This window comes from Octodon degus, unplaced genomic scaffold, assembly GCF_000260255.1.
Source record: "Octodon degus isolate 3935 unplaced genomic scaffold, OctDeg1.0 scaffold00042, whole genome shotgun sequence".
In the NCBI taxonomy this organism is placed as follows: domain Eukaryota; kingdom Metazoa; phylum Chordata; class Mammalia; order Rodentia; family Octodontidae; genus Octodon; species Octodon degus.
This window is the reverse complement of record NW_004524618.1, coordinates 1,793,632-1,802,788: the sequence shown is the minus strand read 5'-3', so window position 1 is coordinate 1,802,788 and position 9,157 is coordinate 1,793,632.

The following is a 9,157-nucleotide window of genomic DNA, read 5'->3' as shown; positions in this document are numbered from 1 at the left end:
TACAAATGAATGTCCATTTTGTATCTGTGTATTCAAAATGGTTAGGATAGATATATAGTTACATTCTCTTAATGAATAGAGGGATTTGTTCTAATAGTATTTGTAAATAGGAGATCATGTCCGCATCTCGTACAGCAAATAACCACTAGGAAGAGAGTATGCAATGTGTTAATTATTGAAACTGTCCTATCAATTTGATCTGAAACTGTCTCATTGCTATTTGTTTCTCAATAAAATTATGGAAAAAAATGTTTGAAATAAATCTATCTATGAAATGTGAAAATAAATAAATAAAAATAATAATAAAAAATAAACTGTTTCCTGGGCAGATCATTGCAGGTTCCAGACCAACCTAGGCTACAAAGTGAGCTCAAGGTCAGGCTGAACTGCATAGTGAGACCCTGTTTCAAAAAGACTAAATAAATAAATGTTCCATTTTTGGCCATTACATATTAAATTCTGGTGACCATCCTTGTATGTGTTGTGTACATGTACACATTGTATCTGTGGAATGGTTTTCTTGGAATCCCATTGTTGGAATTTATTTTATCTTTTTTTTTTTTTTTTTGGTGGAGCTGGGAACTCAGGCCCTGGAAGTGTTTATTCCATTGAGCCATCTCCCAGCCCTCTTTTTTGTTTTTTGAGACAGGGTCTCACTATGCAGCTCAGGCTGGCCTTGAGCTCACTTTGCAGCCCAGGATGGTTCGGAACTGGCAATGATCCTCCTGCCTTGGCCTTCTGAGTGTTGGGATTACAGGCATGCACCACCACCCTGGCCTCATTGCTAGAATTTAGAAGACACATACAGTTGAAATACAGTCGGATAATGCAAAATTACTCTCTAGGGAAAAAAAATTCTCTCTGCAAAGATGGCATTGAATCTACATTCCCAAATGCTCACGGGGGTTAGTGGCACATGTCTGTGATCCCAGCACTTGAGAGGCTGAATCAGGAAGATTGTTGGGATGTCCAAACCAGCCTGGGTTACAAAGTGAGCTCAAGGCCAGCCTGAACTGCATAAGCAAGACTCTGTCTCAAAATGACAAAAAAGAAAATAAGACCAAATGCTGGGCATAGTAGCAGGGCATGATGGCCCATGCCTGGAACCCCTACAGCCCTATGGCCCTGTAACCCTCAGCTACATGCTGAGTTCAAGGCCATGCAAAACTACATATCAAGAAACAAAACTTACTCTACTACTTTTTCCCTCAAAAAACAAAACAGGGGCCAGGGAGATAGCTCAGTAGAATAAGTGCTTGCCTTGTAAGCACAAGAGCCTGAGTTCAATCCCCGGTTCTGAAAAAAAAAAAAAACAGAAACAGTGTGATGACACATGCCTGTAATCCCAGCTACCCAGGAGGCTAAAATTAGAAGATCACAAATTCAAGGCCAATTTGGACAATTTAGGGAGAATTTGGCTCGTTATAAAAAGGGCAATTAAAAAAGAAAAGGGCAGTCACTGGCTTTGGTGACACACACCTATAATGGCAGCACTCAGAAGATGAGCTAGGAGGATCAATGTGAGTTAAAGACCAACCTGCACTACATAGTGTGACCCTGTCAAGAAAGAGTGTGTGTGTGTGTGTGTGTGTGAGAGAGAGAGAGAGAGAGAGAGAGAGAGAGAGAGAGAGAGAGAGAGGGTTGAGGTATAGATCAGTGGAAGAGCGCCCCTGATTTCAATCCCTGCTACATTAAAACAAAACAAAAACAGGCTCTGCACATGTTTGGGGGACTAATCATGGTGATTAAGCTTTTTGTTTTGCTTTGTTTTGTTTTTTGTGGAACCAAGGATTGAACTCAGGCCCTTGTGCTTGCCAGGGAAGAGCTTATTCTACTGAGCCATCTCTCTGGCCCTTGGTGATTAGGCTTTGAAAAGAAAATTAATGTAAAAGAAAGCAGCACATTTTGCCAATTTTGTTTTATGCAGCATTTAAAAAGAATATGTTCAAGGGCTGGGGAGATAGCTCAGTAGAGTAAGTGCTTGCCTGGCAAGCACAGGGTCCTGAGTTCAATCCCCAGTACCGCAAAAAAAAAAAAAAAAAAAGTTCAGGGGCTGGGGAGACAGTTTAGTGGCATAAACGCCTGCCTGGCAAGTGCAAGGTCCTAAGTTCAGTCCCCAGTACTGCAAAAACAAAATAAAATAAAAATAATATGTTCAACCAAAGTTTGGTATATACATGGAATCCACTAAAATAGATAGATAGATAGATAGATAGATAGATAGATAGATAGATAGATAGATGAATAGATATATGAGGGCTGGGGAGATAGCTCTGCAGAGGGTCAGGGAGATGGCTCAGTAGAATAAGCGCTTGCCTGGCAAGCACAAGGGTCTGAGTTCAATCCCTGGTTGTAAAAAAAAAAAAAAAAAAGAAACAAACAAACAAACAAAAAGATATGTATAGCTAGGGAAAATGGATTTAACTTGAGAATATAATGTTAATTAAAATAAGTCCGAAAAAAACCAAAAATAATAAAATAAAATAAAATAAGTCAGAGGGGCCGGGGAGATGGCTCAGTAGAATAAGTGCTTCCCAGGCAAGCACAAGGGCCTGAGTTCAATCCCTGGTTCCGCCTAAATAAATAAATTAAGTAAGTAAGTAAAATAAGTCAGAGGCTGAGTGTGGCAGTGCACACCTGTCACTCGGGTGGCTGAGGCAGGAGGGTTGTCTCAAGTTTGAGACGTCTAGGCTCTAAAGTGAGCTTGGCCAGCCTGAGCTGCACAGCAAGACCCTGTAGATATACAAGCTTAAATATCACACAATTTCTTATGCTGGAAATTCAAAATGTACATATAATATATGCTGTATAATAAAAATATCTATGCATATATACACACAAATAAAGAACAAAATAGAAGACAAATATGTAGATGTCTAATTCCCTAAATTACCTATTATGCTAGTTCAAAAATAATATAAATGCTAATTCATTTAATTTATACTATTAGTTTCTTTTGGCTCAAAAGAAAATTTTGTACTATCATCTTTTTGTAAAAAATAATTTTTGTCTGACTAACTTCGAGAATAATGATACATAGAATGCTAACTATTGTTATTCTTTTATTGTTTTCTTGTTGTTCTTTCCTTTTCTTTTGTCTTTTTGAAGCAGGGCCTCACTATGCAGTTCAGGCTGGCCTTGAGCTCACTATTTTTTTTTCTATGTATCTGGTACAGGTCTCACTACACAGCTTGGACTCATGATGATCTTCCTGTTTCAGCCTCCCAGTGCTGGGATTACAGGTGTGCACTGTCATGCCCGGTCTTGGTGGCTGGCTCATGCCCAGGGCGGGGCCGGCATGGCATGTGACATCAGAAATCGAACTCAGGTTCTGTGCTTGCCTAGGTAGGTGCTTAGCCTGCTGAGCTATCTCCGTGACCTCTTGCGCTCATGTAGTACCCCAGGCTGGTGTCAAACTTGCAGTGATCAGGGCTGGGGAGATGGCTCAGTAGAGTAAGAGCTTCCCTGGCAAGTGCAAGGGCCTGAGTTCAATCCCAGTTCCGCAAACAAACAAACAAACTTGCAGTGATCCTCCTGCTTCAGCCTCCTAAGTGTTTGGAAAAAAAGAATATAGCTGGGGGGCCAAGTGAGGTGGCACATGCCTGTAATCCCAGTGCTAGGGAGACTGAGGCAGGACGATCACTGTGAGTTCTAAGCCATCTTGGACTACACAGTGAGTCCAAGACCAGTCTGAACTACACATAACAAGACCTATCTCAAAGAAAAAAAAGTAATATAATAATGTCTCTGCATCTCCAATGCCACCTGACAAGAGTTTTGTGACTCTAGTCACCTTTGCAGTACATTCCTAAAGACAAAGTCTAATAACCTCACAAATAAGGCCACCAAGCTCCCTACACTGCTTCACTTCTTCACTTTGAAGTTTAGACGTTTAAGGAAGCGTCTCAGCAGGCAGCCAACGGCCTCACTTTGTGAACATGCTGAGGGCGCTGAGACGGTGTGGGTGCTCTGGGTGGGTAGCCTGCTCACTGCATACAGGAGGAAAGAGGGCTTGCTCATCTCTTCCCTTTTGCTCTTGCAGTTTTTTCTTTTTACGGTACTGGAGATTGAACTCATGACTGGGCGCTTGCCAGGCAAGAGCTTATTCTGCTGAGCCATCTCCCTGGCCCAACCATCCCTGGCCCTCTTGCTGTTTTTCTGTCTTCAGCTGCCTTGAAGTGTTGTGGCTGTGCTAGGTTGCCCTCCCTGCCTGGAGCCAGCTGACTGTGGGCGGAAACTCTCAGAACTATGAACTAAACAAACTTTACTTAATGGGGGGGCAGGTCAGGCATTTTGTCTCACCTACAAGAGTAAAATAACTAAGATTTTTTTTTTTCTCCTGGAACCGGGAGTTGAACTCAGGCCCTTGTGCTTGCCAGGGAAGAGCTTATTCTACTGAGCCATCTCTCGGGTCCTCCCTTTTTTTTTAAGACAAAATTTATTGGGGCCAAGGAGATAGCTCAATAGAATAAGTGCTTACCTGGTAAGTGCAAGGGCTTGAGTTCACTCCCCGGTTCTGGAAAAAAAACAAGAACAACACAAAAAACCAACAGAATTTTGTGTGTGTGTGTGTGTGTGTGTGTGTGTGTGTGTGACGTTTTGAGACAGGGTGTCGCTATGTAGCTCAAGCTGGCCTTGCACTCACTTTGTAGCCCAGGCTGGTCTCCGACTTGCAAGGTCCTCCTGCCTTAGCGCCCCAAGAGCTGGGATTATAGGCATGCACCACCATGACTGTTCTAAGACAGAATTTGGGGCTAAAAGAGTGGAGTTGTTGCTGTGAGTATACCTGACTTTGGGAACGGCTTATGAAGACTTTATAAGTGTTCAGAGACATTGCTTGAGAGTGGGGGTGAAATAAATGCCTTCAGTTGTTCTGTATAGGAGATCCTGGTCAGAGCTCAGAACAGAAAATTGAAAAAAATCAGGCTCAGGAAGGTCTCTCCTGGGGAGAAGGACCACACTGGCTGTTGGACTCGACAGTGTATGTTATGGTTTGGCAAAAAATTGGTCTACATTTTGCTTGCTTCCAGAGACTGTCTGAGACTGATATTCAGGGTAGTGGACTAATTCATCTTTTTTTTTTTTAAACATTTATTTATTTAGTGTGTGTGTGTGTGTGTGTGTGTGGCCAGCTCAGCCCACCAGGGGGCGGGGCTGGCTGGCATGTGGTGCTGGGGGATTGAACCGCGGTCCCTGTGCTTTCCCAAGCTCGTTCCAAGTAGGTGCTTTAGACCACTGAGCCATCTCACCAGCCCCTAATTCATCTTATAGAGCAAGTTTCAAGGCAATTGAATGTTGAGGCTGTGGCCTCGCTATTATTATGCCGTTTTAGCCAGATTTATGCTGAGAATCAAAAGCAAAGAGGCCAGTAGGATGATTTAAAACATTGTGTTTGGCCAGAAAGGAAACTCCAGAGCTGGGGAGATAGCTCAGTGGTTTAAGCGCCTGCCTTAAGTGTAAGGTCCTTATTTCAATCTCCGGTTCCACAAAAAAAAAAAAAAAAAAAAAAAAAAAAGGCTCCCACCCCAATTTCTGAAGAGCTAGAAGGCCAAGACAGTGCATCCGGAAGCTACGAGGCTGAAGCCAGACATGCAGTGGAGAGTCTGGAAGTTTGGAAAATCCAAGAATGTGAGACATCTGAGGAAAGCTACAAGGAAGGAACAAAGTGGGCCTAAAAGAGGAGCTGTGAAAGCTGTAGACACCAGAAGTGCCACACAGATGGCGCTCCACAAGCTGCTGGGAGCGCACAGTATGCCCTAGACTGCCACAGATGCTGGCCTTGCAGCTATGGGACTTAATGCGGCCCTGCTGGACTTTGCAGGAGTCTTTTTTTTGGGGGGGGGGTGTGGCTCAGGCTGCCTTAAGGGCAGGTCTGGCAAGGCATGTGGAGCTGAGAATCGAACCGCGGTATCCTGCACCTTGGCCCTGCTGGATTTTGGACTTGCACTGGTCATAATCCTTTGCATTTCCATTTGTAACTTTTGGGATGAAAATGCTTTTCTCCTGCCATTAAGTGTTGGAAGTGTTTAACTCCGTTTTCATTTGTACAAAGGATTGCAGCTAAAAGTTTGCCTTACATCTTGGAGAAGACTTGGGACTTGCACTCTTCAGCAATGCTGAAACTGTTAGAATTTTGGCAATTCTTTTTTTCTTTTTTTTCCCCTGTATTTTAGAGAAGGGTCTACAAGATGTTCAGGGTCTCACTACTAGATCAAACTTGTGGTGATCCACCTGTTTACAGCTTCCCAAGAGCTGGGATTACAGGTGCGTGCCACCACACCCAGTCTCAATTGCCATCTCAGTGCGCCCCGGGGTCAGGGCCAGCATGGCAGGCCCAGGGATCAAACCCCTGAGCCCTGCTCCTGCTTGCATTTGGCAATTCTTAGCGATGGACTAAATACCTTTTGCATAAAGGATGTACATAAGTCTTTAGGGGGCCAAGGACAGAATGATATGGTTTGAATGTAACATAATTTTTTTTAATTGTCTTCATTTAAGTTGAATGTAACATAATGTTGATAGATAATATTGGTTCTTTTTTAAAATATTTACTTATTTATTTGGTACAGGGTCTTGCTACACAGCTTGGACTTGTAGTGATCCTCCTGTCTCAGCTTCCCCAGTGCTGGGATTACAGGCATGTGCCACCATGCCTGGTTTTGGTGGCTGGGACAGTGAGCCTGGGGTTCTGGGGCCAGCACCGCCTGCAGTACTGGGGATCAAACCCAGATCCTTGAGCTTGCCAGGCAGGTGAATAGACTGCCAAGGTATCTTCCCAGCCTGATAATATTCTTTATTTTATTTTATTTTTCTCTGTATTTAGGGCAGGTTCTACAGGGTTTCACTATGTAGATCAGACTCAGTGATTCTCCTGTTATCAGCCTCTCAAGTGCAGGGATTACAGGTGTGCACCACCACACCCAGTCTCAATCGCTGTCTCAGCGTGCCCCACGGGTGGGGCCGGTACAGCATGCCAGGGATCAAAGCCCAGCCACTGTGCTCTGCCTAAGCAGGCGCTTTAGTCCGGTGAGCTATCAGGTCCCCCCACCATATTGATTCTTAAGGGTTGTGAAACGATGTCATAGCTGGGGACGTAGCTCAGCACGAGGTCCTGAGTTCAAGTCCCAGTAAATCCTCCAAAAAGTATAAACCTGTGTTATAATGTTCAAGTTGTGAAATGATAAGAACGAGGATGTCTTTGTATCTGTTTTTTTTTTTTTTCTTCAGTACGTGGGGACCTTGGGCTTGCCAGGTAGGCGCTTGTGTCACTGAGCTATCTCCCCCGCCCCTGTTTTTGTTTTTGGCTTTTTTGAGACAGGGTCTCCCTATGAAGTTCAGGCTGGCCTAGAGTTCACTTTGTTGTTGTTGTTTTTTTTTAATTTACATTTATTTAGTGTGTGTGGCCAGCTCAGCCCACCAGGGGGTGGGGCTGGCTGGCATGTGGTGCTGGGGGATCGAACCGCGGTCCCTACACTTTGCCAAGCTTGTTCCAAGTAGGTGCTTTAGACCACTGAGCCATCTCTCCAGCCCCTAGAGTTCACTTTGTTGTTGTTGTTTTTTTTTAATTTACATTTATTTAGTGTGTGTGGCCAGCTCAGCCCACCAGGGGGCGGGGCTGGCTGGCATGTGGTGCTGGGGGATTGAACCGTGGTCCCTGTGCTTTGCTAAGCTTGTTCTAAGTAGGTGCTCCAGACCACTGAGCCATCTCTCCAACCCCCTAGGCTGGTCTTAAACTCACAGTGATCCTCCTGCCTCAGCCTCCAAAGTGCTGACAGTAGGGGTCCATGTCTTCCTATCTGAAAAAGTTTGTTTGTTTGGTGCAGGGCCTCACTATGCAGCTCAGACTGCTGGTGGTCCTCCTGCCTCAGTCTCCCCAGCGCTGGGTTTACAAGATGCATGCCTGGACTCGGTGGCCAGCTCGGCGCCTCCTGAGGCCTGGCTGGCACTTGTGTGTGTGTGACAGGGGCAAGCACTTAGTCCTCTGAGCTATCTCTTGGGCCCTTGGAAAAGTTTAAAGAACTGTGTCTGGTTGTCAAATAAACAAGAGGTGGAATGTAATGATTGATACATTGGGTCAACTTGAGAAGTTTAGAAGTTTGTCTAAGTGGGCCAGGACCTAACTCAGTCCCACAGCACCTGTCTGGCCAAGTGGGGGACCCCTGAATTTTGATTCTCAGTACCAAAAAAGAAAAAAAAAAGTTTAACTAAGTGATGCAGCAGAGGGCCCACTCTTCACTCTGCAAGCTTCCTTAGCCAGTGCAAGAGCAGGGTGCAGAGACGGTGAGAGCTGTGCGCCCAAGGGCGGCCTGCTCACGGTACAAGGCAGGTGCAGAGGCTTGCTCTTCCCCTCTTCAGGTCCTGTTGCTTTTGCTGTCTTCTGCAGCAGCGGACTCTTGTACCTTAGCAATGCCACCCTGCCCTGGAGCCGGTGGATTATGGACTGAAACCTCCACAAGCTGTGAACTAAATAAACCTTTCCTTCCTTAAATTTGTTTGTTTTTGTTTTGTTTTTTCTTTTGACACCACAAATCAAACACAGAACCTTGAGCTCGGCAGGCAAGGTCTGTGCCTCGGAGCTACTTCCCCAGCCCCCCTTCCTTAACTTTGGGGGTCAGCTATTTTGTCCTAACTAGAAGTAAAACGAGGAGCAGAGCTCCAGTCAGGTGCTTGTCACTCTGTAACCTTGGGCAAGTTAAACTTACCAAAATGCCGTGGGACCAATTCCCTTCCCTTAACCACTTGCCTTGATCACCCAGTCAATGCTACTGAGAAGCTATTTCAATGACAGTGAACACTTTAGAGACCCAAACTGGAATTCCAAGCACACTTACTTATCATGAAGGGCCAACACTGCAATTAAGCCTGAACACTGAGGTTTTAGTTTGTTTTTTTTTTTTTCTTTTCAAAGTTTTATTGATAAACATATAGCAATGAGACAGTTTCAAATCAAATCAAAAGGGCTGGTGAGATGGCTCAGTGGTCTAAAGCACCTACTTACAACAAGCTTAGCAAAGCCCAGGGACCACGGTTCAATCCCCCAGCCCCACATGCCAGCCAGCCCGCCCCCTGGTGGGCTGAGCTGCCCCCCCCACACAAATAAATAAATAAATAAAAATTAAAAAAAAAAACAAATCAAATCAAAAGTACAGTTTCAACA